We start from the raw sequence: 18,481 nt of genomic DNA, 5'->3' as shown, positions 1-18,481 counted from the left end.
TTCAGGAGAGTTAAGACATGGCCAGGTAAATTAAGGCCAAAAAAGGACAAGTCACAACACTATGTGGCATTCAGGAAATTTGGAGCAAATTTAAGCTTTCACATAAAACAGGGTTAGGAGTGGCCTCAGAGAAGCAATTATCTCATTCCCAAGTCCCAGGCTAACAAACTAACAAGGATATGGAAAAAAAAGACTAGAATGAAGGTAAAAGCCTACATAAAGTCCAAAGACAATCACTGCTGGTCCTAAATCTATTTCTTAATGGTTCTGTGACCCTCAGCAAGTTTTTTACGTTCATAACTTCCCTCATCATTAAGAACGGATTTTTCTCACTCTGCTAGCAAACAGGGTTATTAAAAGAAATACGTTATAACAAATTACAGATAAAACAATGGCTTATAAAAAACTTCAGGCACTATACAAAGTAGGGTATTGTTCTCAAGGCACTAACTTTCTTGAGAATTGTTTTCTGCTTTCATGCTCTCCTAAAAACACATCTTTAATTTATGGTAAGGTCAAGCTGCCATTATCACTGCAACCTGAGAAATTCAAATTAATGGTCAAAGATACACATAAACACACACACTCCAGGCTTTGCTTTCTTCTTTCCCGCAAAAGGTCATCTTTTCACCAAACAGATCAGGAACTCTACAATATACTACGTTCCAAGTACCAAATATTTAAGCCACCAAAACATACAGAATAGCATATTTAAGAAAAGTTTCTCTTTTTTCTTTCCTTTTTTTTTTTTTTTTTTTTTTGAAGACAGGGTCTAATTGTCACCACCAGGCTGGAGTACAGTGGTGTGATCACAGCTTACTGCAGCCTCCTGGGCTCAAGGGATCTTCCTACCTCAGCCTCTTGAGTAGCTGGGACCACAAGTACACACCACCACACCCCACTAATTTTTTAAATCTTTTTTTGTTTGTTTCTTGAGACGGAGTCTTGCTCTGCAACCCAGGCTGGAGTGCATGGAGTGCAGTGGCGGGATTCTCTGCTCACTGCAAGCTCTGCCTCCCGGGTTCACGCCATTCTCCTGCCTCAGCCTCCTGAGTAGCTGGGACTACAGGCGCCCGCCACCACGCCCAGCTAATTTTTTGTATTTTTAGAAGAGACGGGGTTTCACCGTGTTAGTCAGGATGGTCTCGATCTCCTGACTTCATGATCCGCCCGCCTCGGCCTCCCAAAGTGCTGGGGTTACAGGTGTGAGCCACCACGCCCGGCTAATTTTTTAAATCTTTTGTGGAGATGAGGTCTTGCCATGTTGCTCAGGCTGGTCTCAAACTCCTAGGCTCAAACGATCCTCCCACCTCAGCCTCTCAAAGTGCTAGAATTACAGGCGTGAGCCACCATGCCCGACCAAGAAGTTTCTTTAACATAAAAATGTCCAAGCAGATCACCAAGTCAAAACACTTTATTAATGAACAGCAGGCGGTGATGTTTTAGTTGGCAATTTAAGATTCCACACTATAGCTATTCCTGAAAAATTCAAAATCAAAGTACATGGTCAGCATTTGCTCAGAGGCTAGCATAGTGCTTAACGCAGAGTCTTAGCATTCTTAAAAACATGCAAGATCAGCCTGGCCAACATGGTGAAACCCCAGCTCTACTAAAAATACAAAAATTAGCTGCGTGTGGTAGTGCACACCTGTAATTCCAGCTACTCAGGAGGCTGAGGCACGAGAATCACTTGAACCTGGGAGGCAGAGGTTGCAACGAGCCAAGATCCTGCCACCACACTCCAGACTGGGTGACAGAGCAAGACTGTCTCCAAAAAACAAACAAACAAACAAAAACAAACCAAACCAAAACAAAAAACCATGCAAGAGATTAAGCCATTTTAAAGAGCTGCAACCATGAACTAAGATTAAGCCCGGAGACAATTAGCGTATGTTCCATCCCATACCAAGAAAACCATTTTAATATGCTCAAATACTTCTTGGTATATTCTGCCAATGAGGCGATTCTACCTGAATTTATTAATAAACTATTTACCAGCCTGCTTGACCACCAAGGTTTGGTAAACAGACTTGGGCACAATGTGGAAGCATAGCTAAGGATGGAGACCCCGGGGCACAAGAAGTGAGCTGAAGAGAAAAACCAGGAAGGAGGTCAAATTTCTTTGACAGGCCCTTCTCTTTCCAATCCTAGCTTCCCATCTCAGTTGCTCATTGCGCCTTCATCCCCTCTCCAATTTGAGAGCTCAGCTGAGTCTGCAGATATCCCAAGATACTAACTGGTAAATATTTGGCTAGAGTGAGAGCCCACTTCATTTTCTATGCATCCAACAAACTCTTATCTCAAAAGGGCAGTAAGTACACCTGGAATTTACTCCAATACCTGTGAAAGGTAGCCAAACTCTACTCTCCAGAGGCGTGAAGTCATCATACTTCCAGATAAGACATTAATAAGCAGAATTATCCTTACCTCATTTGTTACACTTTAGTCCTCCAAATTAAAAACAGCCAAAGAGAAACTAGCTTGTAAACAAAAGGAAATATTCAAGGTGCCAAGGCTGGAAGACAGCAAGATCTCACTCAGCTCACAGTCTGAAGCCACTTAAACGGAGTAACTCCAAGCAAAACCAAAAGTTAAACTGAAGAAAAACATGTAACTTCAGAGAGCATGAAAAACTGGTACAATTCTGCAACAACTACAAAGTGGCCATGCACTAACCTGAAAACAACAAGGTTCATTATTGAATAAAGGCATCAGGAATTCTTGGAGATGGAGCTTTCAAATAAGGCTTTAGTCAACACTAAAAGGACATAGAAAAAAATAGATATGCCTCAAATATCAACACATTCGAAGGACAGACATCTGCATTCATTCTAACATGCAAATCCTATGTGCAGAGCACTGTGCTCGATATCCAAGATGACTCAGATAAGGAGTTCCCACTTACACTGTCTAAGCAAAGAAGGGAACACATGCAGAACCACAACACAGGACACAATCTGGTAAGTGTGAGAAGGAGGGATTATATCTGGATGACAGATGAAAAAAAAAATCAGACTCAGAACAGAGAAAAAGCACGTGCACTAGGCTCTCTGTGGTCATAGGTTCAAATAGAAGGCAAAGTACACATAGTTGCAATCATTTTAAAATTGCTGGGCACAGGCCGGGCGTGGTGGCACAGGCCGGGCGTGGTGGCTCACGCCTGTAATCCCAGCACTTTGGGAGGCCGAGGCAGGCGGATCATGAGGTCAGGAGATCGAGACCATCCTGGCTAACACGGTGAAACCCCGTCTCTACTAAAAAAAAAACAAAAAAATTAGCCGGGCGTGGTGACGGGCACCTGTAATCCCAGCTACTAAGGAGGCTGAGACAGGAGAATGGCGTGAACCCAGGAGGCAGAGCTTGCAGTGAGCTGAGATTGCGCCACTGCACTCCAGCCTGGGGCCACAGAGCAAGGCTCTATTTCAAAAAAACAAAAACAAAAACAAAAACGCTGGGCACAGAGACTATAGCATAAACAAGACAGGTACAAAGGGAACTTAGTGGGAGACACATATTAAACGAGCCAAAGGATAAAGCTAATGTTTAGAAATGCAGTTCATGCCATGAAGGAAAAAAAGATGCTGCGAGAATAAAACTGGGACAGTGATCAGAAGAAAAGCCTTCTGCAGATTAAGTGACATTTAAGCTGAGATCTAAAGATAAACAGGACTAGGTGTATGTAATACTTGGTCTTTGGAAGGTAAAGGATGGTGCCACACACATACTAGGTAGTGTTGGGGGCAGTGGGACTGGTGAGTAAGACATAACTTGTACCCTGAGGAATGTCATCCTAGGGATGCAATTACATGCAATATGTGGAACCCAGCAGGCAGAATTTTACAATTATGGATAAAACTTAAGCTACAGAGATCTTGAAACCCATCTATCCTCAACTATTCCTTTTTATCAAATGAAGGAAATGAAACCCAGAGGCTGGCTCAGTGTTTCTGAACTAGGTAGGTGCAGAGGTGGGGCACAACCTGTAACTCCCATTACATCACACTGCCAATTAACTTTTTAATCAGAATTTATTTGGAATGTCAAAATTCAGTAAATCGATCATGTACAAGAAACACTTAATATCCGCAGGGAAAAATAAGTAGACTTGGGCCTAAGTGCCAAGCACTTCACTAGACATTGTGGGAAAAATCTTACTTGGTTCCAGGCAAAATAAGAAATGTAATGAGTTTTTTGTAAAGTGAAATATATTCAATTTCTCTCGTGAAGTTACGTGCATCCTACTTTGGGGCATCTAAGCAAACCAGGAAATGACAGTGATAATAGATAATGTGTCAGATTGTCTTAAACGCCTTTCCTTGGCAAAATAGAGTTGACAAACCTATTAGTCCCCTCCCACAATGGACAGTTTTATTTCTTATTGTACTTCCCTCAGAAATACACATATCAAGGAACAACTGTTACAAAGAGGGTTGAGGCAGTAGAGGGAGCCACTCAGAGTTCACAGCAGCACTGTTCATCAAAGCACAAGAAATGAAAACAAAGTGTTTATCAGGGAAGATGAACAAGAAAGATATGAAGATAAAGTCATACAAGTTCACACAATTGAAATATTCTTCAGCAGCCAAGTAAGAGCCCACACATAGACCAAAGCATATTATAAAATGAGAATTTTGATGAGTTTAATTCAGTGTCCTGGAGGACAAAAAAGGACTTAGGATCTTTTAGTTATCACAGCTGCACCTACAAGTCAAATATAGGCAAAATGAAACATTTTTAATCAGGTATCTCCCAAACTTTGCATTACTTTAAGGACAGTGTGAAAACAAAAATAACAAGGGAGGAAAAAATCCCCTTCAAATAGGCTCAATCCTCACTGTCTCACGTCTGTTAACCCAGAACTCCCAGTATGAGTACTAATCAGTCACAACATAGAAATCTAGACCTATTCTGTCAATGAGCAGCTGCTCCAGGTCTGCATCAACCTGTAAACAGGTATTTCTGAAGCATATGACCAGCTCCAGTCTGAGCAGAATAACAGATCAAAACTGGAGAGGACACACAATGGGAAAAGAAGTTCATCGGTTTGATAGAGGAAGAGACACTGGGTCTCACTCATAAATAAAGTATCTCAACGTTTTCACTGAATTTACATTCCCAAAGAATAGACTGTAAACTAAGTAGGAATTCCAGACTTTTCGGTACTTGAAGGTCACTATGAGGTCACCTGGAATAGTGATCTACTGGAAGAACAGCCTGACTGGTCTTCACTGATGCTATATTCTATTTTGTACACTGTCTCAAGCCAGCCGAACTTGAGAGATTTCTAAGTCTATCCAAGGACATTCGAAACATTAGTGATAAATGCAGAGTATTTGTCTCTGTTAACAGTGAAGAAAAGTCACCTTCCAGAAGAACTGCTGTGAAAGCCTACATCGTATGCACTATTTTTTAAAAAGTAACACAGAAAAGCAGTTTAATATACCAGGAAAGTCAAGGAGAACTTTAAAAAAATTATAACCGTAATACCTAATTTCATCAAAATGATGTAAGCGATAAAGATCTAATTTATATTGAGATAAACTATATAGACTCAGACTATCCAGGCAAGGAACCAGTAAATGCTTACTTCATACTGAAATTTATAGGACCTGAATGATTTACCAATATATATTGACCCTGAGCTACTGAAATGATGACAACCCAAAGGTGATTACTGACATATCAGAAGAATAACAATGAAAGTTGCGGGTGAGTCTCTTTCACGCTTTTAAAAAAAATGCAGCTCAATAAAAATGTACCTTTTAAAAATAGAAAGACAGTTATCCCTTTCAACTGGTGTTGATCTGCCCTTTATTACTGGAGATAGACTGTATCACTCAGCGAGTTACCCCGAAGCTGTAAGAAGCTTGGAGGAAAATATTAAACTTCAAGGCAAAGATAGGACCAGGAGCCTGTTAAGACAGAAAACGAAGACATTAGTGTTCAAAAAGTATATAAGCAGGAAACCTGCAGCAGTTTCAGTAACAGACTTTAGAGGCAAAAAAAAAAAAAAAAAAGAGAGAGAGAGAGAGAAAGGAAGGCCTTTTAAAAATGTAAGCCACTGAAATTTTAAAGTGACACCCACATGACCCAGTTTACTTTTCTATTCAAAGAAGTTCTGATGCTGTTTCTCTATTTCTCTTTGGAAGTTTTTCATGTCTAATATATTGCAAAAGGTAAAAGGTACACTTTTATTTAAGCACACAATGGAATAAAACATCACTGAGGACCTTGGACCTGTAAATAAATTGTAATGGGAAAGACAAGAATTCAAACATGAGGAAAGGGCAACAGATATATATACGGCAAATGTGAGAAAGAATATGAGCATTTGGAAAAGGAAGACAACCTTGTTGGATAGGGTAGGATGACAGCTATTAATTTAATTTAGGATGTGCTAGGCCACACTCTAAGCCCTTTTAAAGGGCATTACCCCCCTGTGATCCTAATAACTTAATAAAATGGGTCATTTCATCCCTATTTTTTTTTTTTTTAAACGGAGTTTTGCTCGTCTCCCAGGTTGGAGTGCAATGGCATGATCTTAGCTCACCGCAACCTGCCTCAGCCTCCCGAGTAGCTAGGATTACAGGCACCCACCACCATGACCAGCTAATTTTTGTATTTTTAGTAGAGATGGGTTTTCACCATGTTGGCCAGGCTGGTCTCGAACTCCTAACCTCAGGTGATCCAACCGCCTCAGCCTCCTAAAGTGCTAGGATTACAGGCATGAGCCACCACGCCCGGCCTCATCCCTATTTTTCAAATGAGGAAATAGGCTTTAAAGAAAAAAAAAAAGATTAACTTTTCCAGAACTCACAAAACTTGCCAATGTGGGTCTATCAAACTCCAGAGCCCATGCTCTTTGCACCACACATCAATGAAGCAGCTAAAATAACCAATATCTTGCTCCACCCCAGACCAATTAAATAAGAATCTCTCCTAAGGGCCCAGATACTGGCATTTTTATAAGCACCCAATTTGATTCTAATCTGCAAGCAAGGATGAGAGCCATTGTAAAAGACAAGTGGACTATCAGCTAGGTAGTGCTGAACAAACAAGAGTCAAATAATCAGAGACTGGGGAGTTCATCCAGCTTTTAGGGGGCAAACAGAAGCTCAAAAACAGTGGAGGTGCTGAGGCAGAGCTGATCCAGACTAAGATCAGGGAAAGTCTGAACATAGGCTTTACTCCAAGCGGTGATTAAAAAGGCAGAAAAAAACAGGTTAGAATCATTTTGCTGAGAGAAGAAAGTACAGGTTAGAAAATTTTTACTTTTAAGACTGTAGGTAAGAAGGGAACACAAAATGACTTTTACAGCTAATGTAAGCAATGGGTATAAATTTTAGGAAAATAAGGAAAAAATAACAGTTGACTAACCTAAAGCCAATGGACCAGGATACAAAATACAAGAAGTGAGCAACAATAAGCACAGCTTGCTGAGCAATCAGATATAGCCTAGTAGTTACAACTGTTAACTCTACGGTGATCCCTTCTAGCATTTGCCATCCTAAGTCTTGATTTCCTCATTTAGGAAATGGAGAAAATAATCATATCGTCTCATTCAGTTATTGGAATGAATATATGAGATATGGCAGTCCCCTTTCTTCCAGGCATCCAAAAGCCCCAATAGATGCCTGAAACTTCAGATAGTACTGACCCCTACACCATGTTTTTTCCTACACATACCTAAAATTTAATTTGTAAACTGGGCCCAGTAAGACATTAACGATAACTAAGAACCACTGTAACAGTACACTGTAATAAAAGTTATGTATATGTGATCTCTCAGAAATTTAGGATGTGCTAGGCCACGCTCTAAGCCCTTTTAAAGGGCATTACCTTTATATATATATAAATGTATATTTAGTTTTAAGTAGAGAACTTTCACCTTTTTACTTAAAGGGAACACGGAGCACTTTAACATCCTCTCTTTGGCATGTCAGAATTGCCAGCATCACTACTCTTGTGCTTTGGGGCTGCTGAAAGTAAAAGAAGGGTTACTTGAACACAAGCAGTGCAATACCTTGAAAGTCAATCTTGTTAACTGAGATGGCTATACTAAGGGACTAACAGCATGGATACACTAGACAAAGGGAGGATTCACAATCTGACCAGTCAGCATGAGGGTACATCACACTACTCAGAAGTACACGCAGTGTAAAACTTGTGAATTGTTTACGCCTGGAATTTTCCATTTAATGTTTGTGAACCACAGTTGACTGCAGGTAACAGAAATCATGGAAAGCGAAGCTGTGGGTAAGGAGGGACTACCGTCATCCAAGCAAAAGAAAAGAGACCAAGAGCTTCTGTATTCTTATAGAGGGCAATGTAAGAATACAGTCCCCCAGTTTTTTCCTTCTTACCATTAAAACTTTAGATGGCCTTGTTAAAGACTGCGTAAACGCGGAATAGAAGTTTGGCCTGCTTATTCAGTTCCTATTATCAGTAACCCTCTGTATCAGTCTAGGCCAGTGCCCAGACACTAGATGCAGCCACAAGAAATGGAAGTTTTCCTAAATGGTAAGGTGGAATGTATGTCCCCTACCCCTACTGAAGTGACCATCATTTCACAAATAGTGAATTTATATATTAAGTGATTTATTAAATTTATGTTATATACAAAATTAGGTATTAAAATGCATATGTGTCCTCAACTGAATTCTTGGGGCATAGTATTGACGAAACAGTTTAAAATAGTAATAGAATTCGGTAAAACTTTTAATTATTTCTCAAAAGAATCCACACAACTTAAAATCTGACACCTACTGAATGATAAAGGTTTGTCATGTGCACAACTTCCTATTCAACTTTCATTTTCACAAACCTTATTTTGTCTTAAGATGATTTCCACACACTCAGTAGGGTAATCTTTTAGCTAAATGATCCGAAACCCACAATCTGAATGGCAAGAAATTGCTTCCTAAATAATGTATCATATTATACAAGCTATCACATTATCTCCCTTTCCCAGAAAAGTAAATAAACATTCTTAAAGGGAGCCCAGAGGAAAACAGTATGGTTGTGAAACAGCTTCTTATATCATTCAAGCCTTTACTAAATATCACTTATAAATGAGAAAACATATTTGAAGTTTTTAAGTGTTCTATGCTCTTTAAACCCTTTCTTGAATGTATAGAGGTAGGACACTCAGAGGTAAGGTAAGGGGTAACCATGTTCCTAAATTACATTAATTTCTAATGCCTGAAACCAAAGTTTTCAAAGGGCTATAAATGTTTGAATAATCCATTAAGATATACAAAATGACAGGTTGATGGTAAAAAAGGGAAAAACAAACAAACAAAAAAAACACAAAAAACCTTTCAACAAATGACAAATTTTCTCCTAAATCATTCTTTGGTTAGAGGACCACTGTAAAAGAGGCAGGTCCGAGTGCTGTTTTGTACTGGAAACAAAACAGATATAACAGGTGTAATGAATACCAGAGAGAGATGAGACAGAAAATCTTGAAATTAAACTTCTGTGGAATTAAACTTCTTTTTTGAAAAAAAGAATGAATACAAAAATATATGGAAATACCTGGTTGGATGAAAGGACAGTAGATGTTCTAACCAAACCATTTGAATCCACATTATCAGAGACCCCCATACTCCCTCTTTCCCAGTCTGTGACTGCACAGGTAAAGCCAAAATATATTTTCTGCTTTGGAATAGATTTTCTACTTAGGATTAGTTACAGGCATATCAGCTGCTCTGGGAATTCACTTGCAAATAAAATGAGGCCACACTAAAAACTCGAAGGAACTAAAATAATATCCTTCATCTCATCTGTCACCCATAAACCTCAATGTAAAGAAAGCTAAAAGGCTCACTGCAGTCCCTCAAGAAAAAGTTAAAGGTTTGACTCTGATGATTACCTTGAATAGACAGCAAAATTAGGCTGGAGCAAATAACTATAAACTGACTAGCTAATGTAACTAGGCATTAGCCATTCATCCCAGAGCTTTAATTTTATGTTTTATATATTAGGGTTCCCCTGGTGATTTTCCACATACCTCATTAAGTTCTGACTTGAGGATGTCTGCTCTGGTTAAGTACAAAGAGCAACACAACACAAAACATCCTAAACCTCACATCTCTTAGTATTTCCAACACAAACATCGCAGGTCTCCTGATGAACACTTAACCTCTACATGTTCTCTAAGTAGAGTGTGCCTAGAGTCTCAGGGCTGCAGAGACACCAGCAGACAATCTGTAAAAACACTGCCAAGACCCTCTTGACATCTGTGGCAAAAGCATCGTGTCTTCTAAATATATGTTCTGTTTAAGTGGCTTTAAAAGCATAAGCATGGTGCCTTTAAAAGCAGTTTGTAATAAGAGGTCAAACTATAAAACTGAAGAGGTTAGAGAAGAAATCAATTGTATATCAATTGTCAAAACTCAACTTTAAAAGGCAGAGGTGGTCAGAAACTACTGTACAGACAGGGTAAATGGAAAAGAAATCTCCAGGTTGGAAACGGCAAATGCTAATCGCAGGGGACGGAGCAAGGAGTCTTGACCCATTGTAAAGATGAGAAAGCATTTCCCTTCTGCAATGAAAAACTAAAACTGTAGATCAGAAATTCAGGGGAAAAGAATCATTTCTGTTCATGCCTGGAGAAATTAAACACCCTTACCCCTGTTAGAGAACTGAACTGTATCTCCCAAAATTAACATGTTGAAACCATAATCTCCAACATGACTATATTGGAAAACAGGGTTGTGTAGTTCAGTAGAGTAGTTTCAGTAGAAACAGTACTTCAAGTAACTACACAACCACTGTTTTTCACTCTCAGTATTTCCTTATTTCAGGAAATAATTAAGGCTAAATGAGGTCGTAAGTGTAAATAATTAAGAATAAATGAGGTCACAAGTATGGGGCCCTAAATCCAACAGGATTGGTGTCCATATAAAAAAAGGAAGAGACACCAATGATTTCTCCTTCTTTACATACCCAGAGTAAAAGCTAAGTGAGGACACAGTGAGAAGGTGGCCTTCTGCAAGCCTGAAACAGAGGTCTCGCCAGAAACCAACACTACCAGCACCTTGATCTTGGTCTTCCAGCCTCCAGAACCATGCGAAAATAAATTTCTATTGTTTTTGCTACCCAGGCTATGGTATTCTGTTATGGCAGCCCAAGCAAACTAACGCAACCCCCACACCAATTCTTAATCTCTCAGTTGTCTTTTCTTCTGATTGCTGCCACCCAATCTTTTCCTGGAATCTGAACCTTAGGTATGCAAATAGGCACCAACTTACATGGTTTGACTTAACAGTTTCTAAACTTTGCAATGGTGCAAGATCGATACACATTCAGTAGAAACAGTACTTCAAGTAACTACACAACCATTCTATTTTTCACTTTCAGTATTCAGTAAATTACATGAAATATTCAACACTTTTATTATAAAACAGGCTTTGTGTTAGATGGCTTTGCCCAATTATAGGCTAAGGCAAGTGTTCTAAGCAGATTTAAGGCAGGCTAGGAGAAAGCTATGATGTTCAGCAGGTTAAGTATGTTAAATGTATTTTCTACTTATGATATCTTCAACTTAACTTAAAGATGGGTTTATCAGGGCATAAGCCCCATTGTAAGTCAGACAGCCTTCTTGTAGCCACTGAACCATGCCCCTTGGCTTTTGAATCAACACTGTCAGCTATCCATAAATGCTAATTTACCTTCACTAAAATGAGTGTCTACCAATATCCACCCCTCATCCTCCAATTCCCATGACACCAGGGCAAGCCTTTATCATCATATACACTGCTTCAAATCTGTCTCCTCCTCCAACATGCTCATCTTTATATAATGGCTAGCTTCAACTTCCCAAAAACATCTCATGCTATCACCTGCTCAAATACCATCGATTGTATACATACAGACCTTCATTCAAGGACCTTTTCAACTTTCTAATCCATCCTAATGTTTTCTCCCAACTCCTCAAGCCAAAACCCTGCATTAAGGTCAAAATGACCCATAACCATCCTCTGAATCTGTTGCATTCTTTTATTTACTTTCTTCTCATATTTTTATATCTTTTACTTCTTAGACACAAGTTCTTACTCTGTCGCCCAGGCTGGAGTACAGTGGTGTGGTCACAGCTCACGGTGGCCTCCAACTCCTAGAATCAAGCAATCCTCCCCCGTCCACCTTCCAAGTATCTGGGACTACAGGCAGGCATCACCACACCCACTTATTTTTTATTTTTTACTTTTTGTAGAAACAGGGTCTCACTATGTTGTTGAGACTGGTCTTGAACTCCTGGCCTCAAGCAATCCCTCCCCCCAAGGCCTCCCAAAGTGCTGGGATTACAGGAGTGAGGCACCACTGCCTGGCCTGTTTCCTTGCTTTTATTCTTATTGTTGTGACAATTTGGAATGTCCTCTGCTTATTTCCTTTCTAAATGGCAGCTGGAAGAAAGAAGTTCTGAAAAACATTACACAATCACAAGGGGCTTGTTATGGCAAAATCTTCTACCCTCAACTGCTGCTCTGCCACATACTGATTTTATTCAAATAGGCTTTTACCTCCACCAAATCATGCCAGGTACTTACACAATATCTGAAAGATGGTACCAATTTCAGCTCCACATAAATAGACAATGGGAAGATCTGACACAAATGAAATTCAGAGTTTTCTGAGGCTCTCATCTCCCCCTAAATATTATCATCCTAAGTAAGGTCTAGAGACCATGAGACACACATATAGATTTGATGTGAGCTCAATCAGTTCTTCTCTCAAACCCTCAACTTTTTTTCTAAAGCTACCACCTAAATCCCAGCAACAAAACTAATAGAGTGTCTCAGAGTTTCCCAATTTTCAACGATCCCCTCCCCTATCATTCCTCCAAAGAACATCATAACAAGCCTCTTCAACGTTCTCTTTATGAGAGCCTCAGCTTCGTAACCTATACTGGATCCTTATTGATTTTCATCATGTGAGTGACAAAACACAGTAATATACTAAGATTTCCAACAAACTGAATACCTGGCTCTTGATTTTTATACGCCCCCAAAATAGCCTCTGTCCCACTCAGTGGACTTTCTACCTCCAAACTTTTCTAACTAGTTTCTCCACTCATCATCTTCTCCCTACTTGTTCCAATTTACACACATGCTCTTCATTATAAGCTTTGCTGATCTTCTCTAATAAATTTTGCTTACCCCTTTAAAAACAGTCCTCCAAGAGCTCTTTCCTGGTAACTTAGCATGCACTATATCATACAGCCATTTGTAAGGCCTCATCAATGACTCCACCTGTATGTGGTCATCTTTATATAGAAACCCAACCAGAATGGAGACATAAAATTCTAGAAGAGATTTAGTTCTTTCATCACTCTGATCTAAATCAAAGGGCACTGCAGTCAGCAGCACCCAGAGATACTAGAATGTCACTAACTAGCATACCAACAGCATTCAAGCTGCTTCATGAGCTTATCTTTCCCCTTCTAACTTCAGGGGTGGCAGGGCAGAGAAATGACACCAATGACATCCACAATCAGGGCCTGGAATCAAAAGCAAACTGATAGTGTAACATTCAGGGACTTAAGTGACACTTTCCTGGAACACTGAGTGCCCAAAAGGGCTGGGCCATCAGCTTCCCCTAAAGAGGGGAAAAGAACCACCCACTTCCTACAACAGATTGACTGTTAAACACATGTACAGCAGGCCTCTTGCAGGAGAAAAGGCAAGCTGTCCTGCCAGAGTTCGTAAAAGCTTCTGAGGACAACAATTTTTCTTAGGGAGTGAAAATATATATCCTAATCCATACTGGATAGATAGCCCCCATTTTTCAAATTCAAAGCTGAATAAGATACATTCAGTTTTAAACATTCCTAGAATTTGAGAATTCCAAAGTATCAACCATTTTTACATTAAATAACTACATTAGTCAAACCAGACTAATTATTAAAATTACACAAAGCTTGTACAAATCAATCCTTAATGTTTAGGAAAATCATGAAAAAATTTGTGTGGGTAAACCAGTCTAATCTTTTCAGATCCAGTACACCAACCACTTGGCAATGCTCCCTACAATCTGGGAAGATTTCCTGACCAATGGAATACAGATAAAATATGGCAGAGTATGCATTAATCCTTCCATCTTCTCTTGTTTTAATAATAAGTAGAGAGAGCCAGGACCATATAAATTAGGTATATACAGCTCCTAGAAAAATAAAATTTAACTAAAGCTAAAGAAGAACGCTTCTTTAACCAAATTTCCCACCTTATTTTATCTTATGCACACCTACAAAACATCTGTATACATGCCTTATAATAGCATTTGATCAACTGCTATCAAAACAAACTAAAGGAGTGAACTAATATTACTGCTCTTTAGACATTAAAAAACATATTTCTAAGCAATATTTCCAAACGTCAACAACTTTGAAAAATTAAGTCCCTATCTTTATAGACCACAGGCTCGTTATAATTAAGTGGGTAGTTTGTTTTTATATAAGATTCCCTAAGAACCTAAGATCCTGCCAGTGTCTATTTAAGAAAGGGAGAAAATGTTGGGCGTGGTGGCTCATGCCTGTAATCCCAGCACTTTGGGATGCTGAGGTAGGTGGGTCACCTGAGGTCAGGAGTTCGAGAACAGCATGGCCAACATGGTAAAATCCCATCTCTACTAAAAATACAAAATTAGCTTCGTGTGGTGGTACATGCCTGTAGTCCCAGCTACTCGGGAGGCTGTGACAGGAGAATCGCTTGAACCTGGGAGGCGGAGGCTGCAGTGAGCCAAGATCACGCCACTGCTGTCCAGCCTGGGCAAGACAGAGCAAGACTCCATCTCAAAAAAATAAAAACTAAATGGGGAAAACAACACTGTAAGTACTGGAAAATACTATGTCCATAGTCACTGATATATAAAATGTCTCAAAAAATAGGACTGTCATAAAATACAGAACCTCTTACAGAGAAGAAAATTTAAGTTGCCACCATTAAAATGGAATTTAAAATCTCAAGATTCCACATATTTAAGAACGAATATTCCTTTGTTCATCACAAAGCTGAGACAAAAGCAAGACATTTAATGGCAATGTGTCTCCTCCCTGAAAGCTGATTTTATTGCTATTTAGCATCTCCAGGAAATAATTTCCAAGAGCTAAACAATCATTTTTAATACTGACTCCTCTTCACAGCCCGCTCTGCAGCACCACCACCTTCTTACAAACCGGGGAAAAACACCTAAGTGGATGTTTAAATGACTTTCTTGATCAATATTGTTTCCCACCAGATTTTGGAATATTATGAAAACGAAGTACCCATTTTGGTCCTTGGACCTTCGATTGTTTCTTAATTTTTATGAGAAACAAAAATTTGAACAGTAACATACTTCAGCAATCCAAAGAATTAAACCAAAAGACAAATGATGAACTTTCTAGGCCCTACTATAAAACACTAGAGTTAGAAGGGTGATCAATGTTAACATATAACTCTGGTTCAAGCCCTGGTTATGGGGCTTTCACTGGGTTATTACAGTTCCTGTTATTTACAAATGTGGAAGCTTATTACATATAAAAGCTCTTAGTTCTAATAAGCTTTGGGTAACTTGCAATCTCCATTTAAAAAGACTCTTCCTCACAATTACCATCCATTTGAAGAGCGATTTGACCCATACTCTGTCCTTTGAGACATCACATAAAAGGACTCTCACCTACTCAAAAATCAATCTTTTCAGTCAGATGAAATCTTAATGAAAGCTGAGATCATCTTGAGGAAAGCAAAATACTGCCAAAAGGCAAAAACAGCTTCACACTCCAACGGTAAACCCACAAAATTGCCAGATTATAATTCTGCTGCTTAGTCATTATAATCCAAAGATGCATGATTTGCCTCACTAGGGCAACGGCTGTCTATAAGTAAGATATCTAGGGTTTACACCATTCTTACAGAGAGCCTTGACACAATTATTGCCAAATCTATATGTAGAGTTAGTTCCCTGCACAAGAAGATATTTAATCACAGCTCTATAATTTTTTTCAAAACAAAGAGTAATATCCCAAATATGTAAAAGATATTCTGAGAACAACTGCCCTTGCCCTATGTCCTTTGTATAGGTTATTCTACTGATTCGATATCAGTCATGGAATATACTAGAGAAAATAGATTCGGACTCGCTTATCTCTTCATTTTAACCCCGTTTTCCTCATTCCAAATAGTAAGGATGCATTTGAGAGATAGCTAACTATAAAGAATGAGGACAGGGACAATGGGCTGCAAACTGGTTGATGCAGAGTCCAACTCACAAGCATGACATGGTAGCCAATTTAGCTAAATGGACACACGTTGAATTAACCTGACCTTTATGCTTCAATGTCCTAATTTGTACAATAGCTACCATCTGCCCAGCTGAGTCCTGAGCAGCTAACAATAGGATTTGAAGAGTTTAAGATTCGAGACAAAAATGAACCAAAATCCAGAATGAATCCTACTAATTCTACTTAAGCCCAAAAGTGAACCTCTATCCTCTGTTTAAAAGAAAAACACAGGCGTTTTCAAGAAAAATACCATCAGTAAACGCACTACAAAAAGAGAACGACTTTCTAAAAATCATTAAACTGATCTTAAATTGTAATGCATGCTAAGTCCCTAGTACATCACAGGAACAGTGTAAATATAAACACAAATTAAATGAAGAAACGTGTAAGTCATCTTCATGTTATCTGGTAAATCTCATGTATGATACATTTCAATAAAATCCCAAAGGCCAGGTATTGAGAATTTAAAACAAAGGGTGCTTGGTAGCAGGAGGGGCATGGGTGGTAGATAATGACAGAAATAATTAAAGGTAGGGACTGAGAGGAGATTTTTTAAAGGGCACCAGGTGTAGGATTTAGGGTTGCCATAATGATAAACTTGAGTGAATTCAAAGTATGGGATAGGGGCGTGGTGGCTTACGCCTGTGATCCCAGTACTTTGGGAGGCTGAGGCAGGTGGATCACCTGAGGTCTGGAGTTTGAGACCAATCTGACCAACATGGAGAAACCCCATCTCTGCTAAAAATACAAAATTAAGTGGGCGTGGTGGCGCATGTCTGTAATCCGAGCTACCCCGGTGGCTGAGGCAGGAGAATCTCTTGAACCTGGGAGGCGGAGGTTGCAGTGAGCTGAAATCATGCCATTGCACTCCGGCTTGGGCAACAAGAGCAAAACTCCGTCTCAAAAAAAAAAAAAAGAAAAAAGAAAAAAAAGTATGTGATTAGAATTCATGGGCCATGATCAAAAGAAAAAGTTATTTGGCTAGTTCATGAAGTAAACATTGCATCTGGCAAATAAGAGAGAACTCTGAATGCCTGAAACTGTTTGAAATCTGTTCTGTAAGCAATAGGGAGCCACTGAAACCTTCAGGCAGGATGACAGAGCCAAAGCTGTCCTTTATTTATCTGTCTCTTACAAGATTCTAACTCAAATGTGCCTGAATGCTGCAAGGTTATTTATCTGAGGAGACAGTTCATAACATTAGTGCAAAAAGGTCACAACAGCAAAACAGGACTCTGTATTTGATTAAATAATTTAGTTCTAATACCTGGGCAGAGAGAATTCTAGTATAGTTGTTACTGTGCACTCTGAAGCCAGACTGCCTGAGTTCTAATTCCAGCTCTGTCATTTACTGCACCTTTGGGCCAGTAACTTACATCACTCTACGTGCCATTTCCTTACCTATAAAATGGCGGGGGTGGGGAGATAATTATACCACCTACATCTCAGAGTTTTGTAAAAACTCAGGTGAGTGAATCCATGTAGACTGCTGAGAACAATGCCTGGCACAAAGTAGCAGCCTTCAAATTATGCTGACACAACCACTTTTATGCCATACCCTTTGACATTTGATAAATATTATTGTAACATTTCATATAAAGTAACAGAATATTGATTCTGCCTTTGTAGGGGGTGTATGTGTGTGGGAAGGGAGATGAGGGAGAGTCAGATTTTTCTGTTGCTATCCTTCAAAACCACAAGCTAAAAGCTATACCCCTAGGTGAACACTTTCCATTTCCAATAGGCCTTGTCCATTTTTCCCTTCTCGATGGTTTAAAATGGTTCCCAGGCACACACGTAATTAAATTCATTATCTTAAAAAACTGCTTCAGAAAATGCAGCAATCAAATCTGCTACCATCCGTTTTTTATAGATAATTACAACCTAATAGGCATCATTTAATCAAGACTTAACAATTAGGTTCTTAAATCCAAAACTTGATCATTTTCTTCCTTGATATGTGTATAAAATTTTCTCCCAGGTGGTGGTCATGTAAAGTGAAGGATGGAAGAACTATTAAAACCCTTATCATAATGGCCTTCCTAACGTGCTAATTATTACACAATTAAGACAGACATAACTAGAGAGCCTAAGGAAATCTAATGCAATCTCACAGAAGCTTTTTAAAATTTTTTCCATCTCTATCTCCAAACTACCTACAAAAAAACCAAAAATACAAAGGAGGACCTCTTGCCTATGACTTCTAAACAAGCAAATAAA

At 39.1% G+C, this 18,481-nt stretch overlaps 1 protein-coding gene across 14 annotated transcripts in view; it reads right to left on the bottom strand.

Moving 5' to 3' along the window:
• Positions 1 to 18,481, bottom strand: part of ELAVL2 (ELAV like RNA binding protein 2) — a 160,241-nt gene that overhangs the window by 90,539 nt on the left and 51,221 nt on the right. The gene's annotated exons all lie outside the window — the stretch shown is intronic.

This window comes from Symphalangus syndactylus, chromosome 9 (genome assembly GCF_028878055.3).
Source record: "Symphalangus syndactylus isolate Jambi chromosome 9, NHGRI_mSymSyn1-v2.1_pri, whole genome shotgun sequence".
NCBI classification, from domain to species: domain Eukaryota; kingdom Metazoa; phylum Chordata; class Mammalia; order Primates; family Hylobatidae; genus Symphalangus; species Symphalangus syndactylus.
Note: the sequence above shows the minus strand (reverse complement) of the source record. Positions and strands in the feature narration are given on the sequence as shown.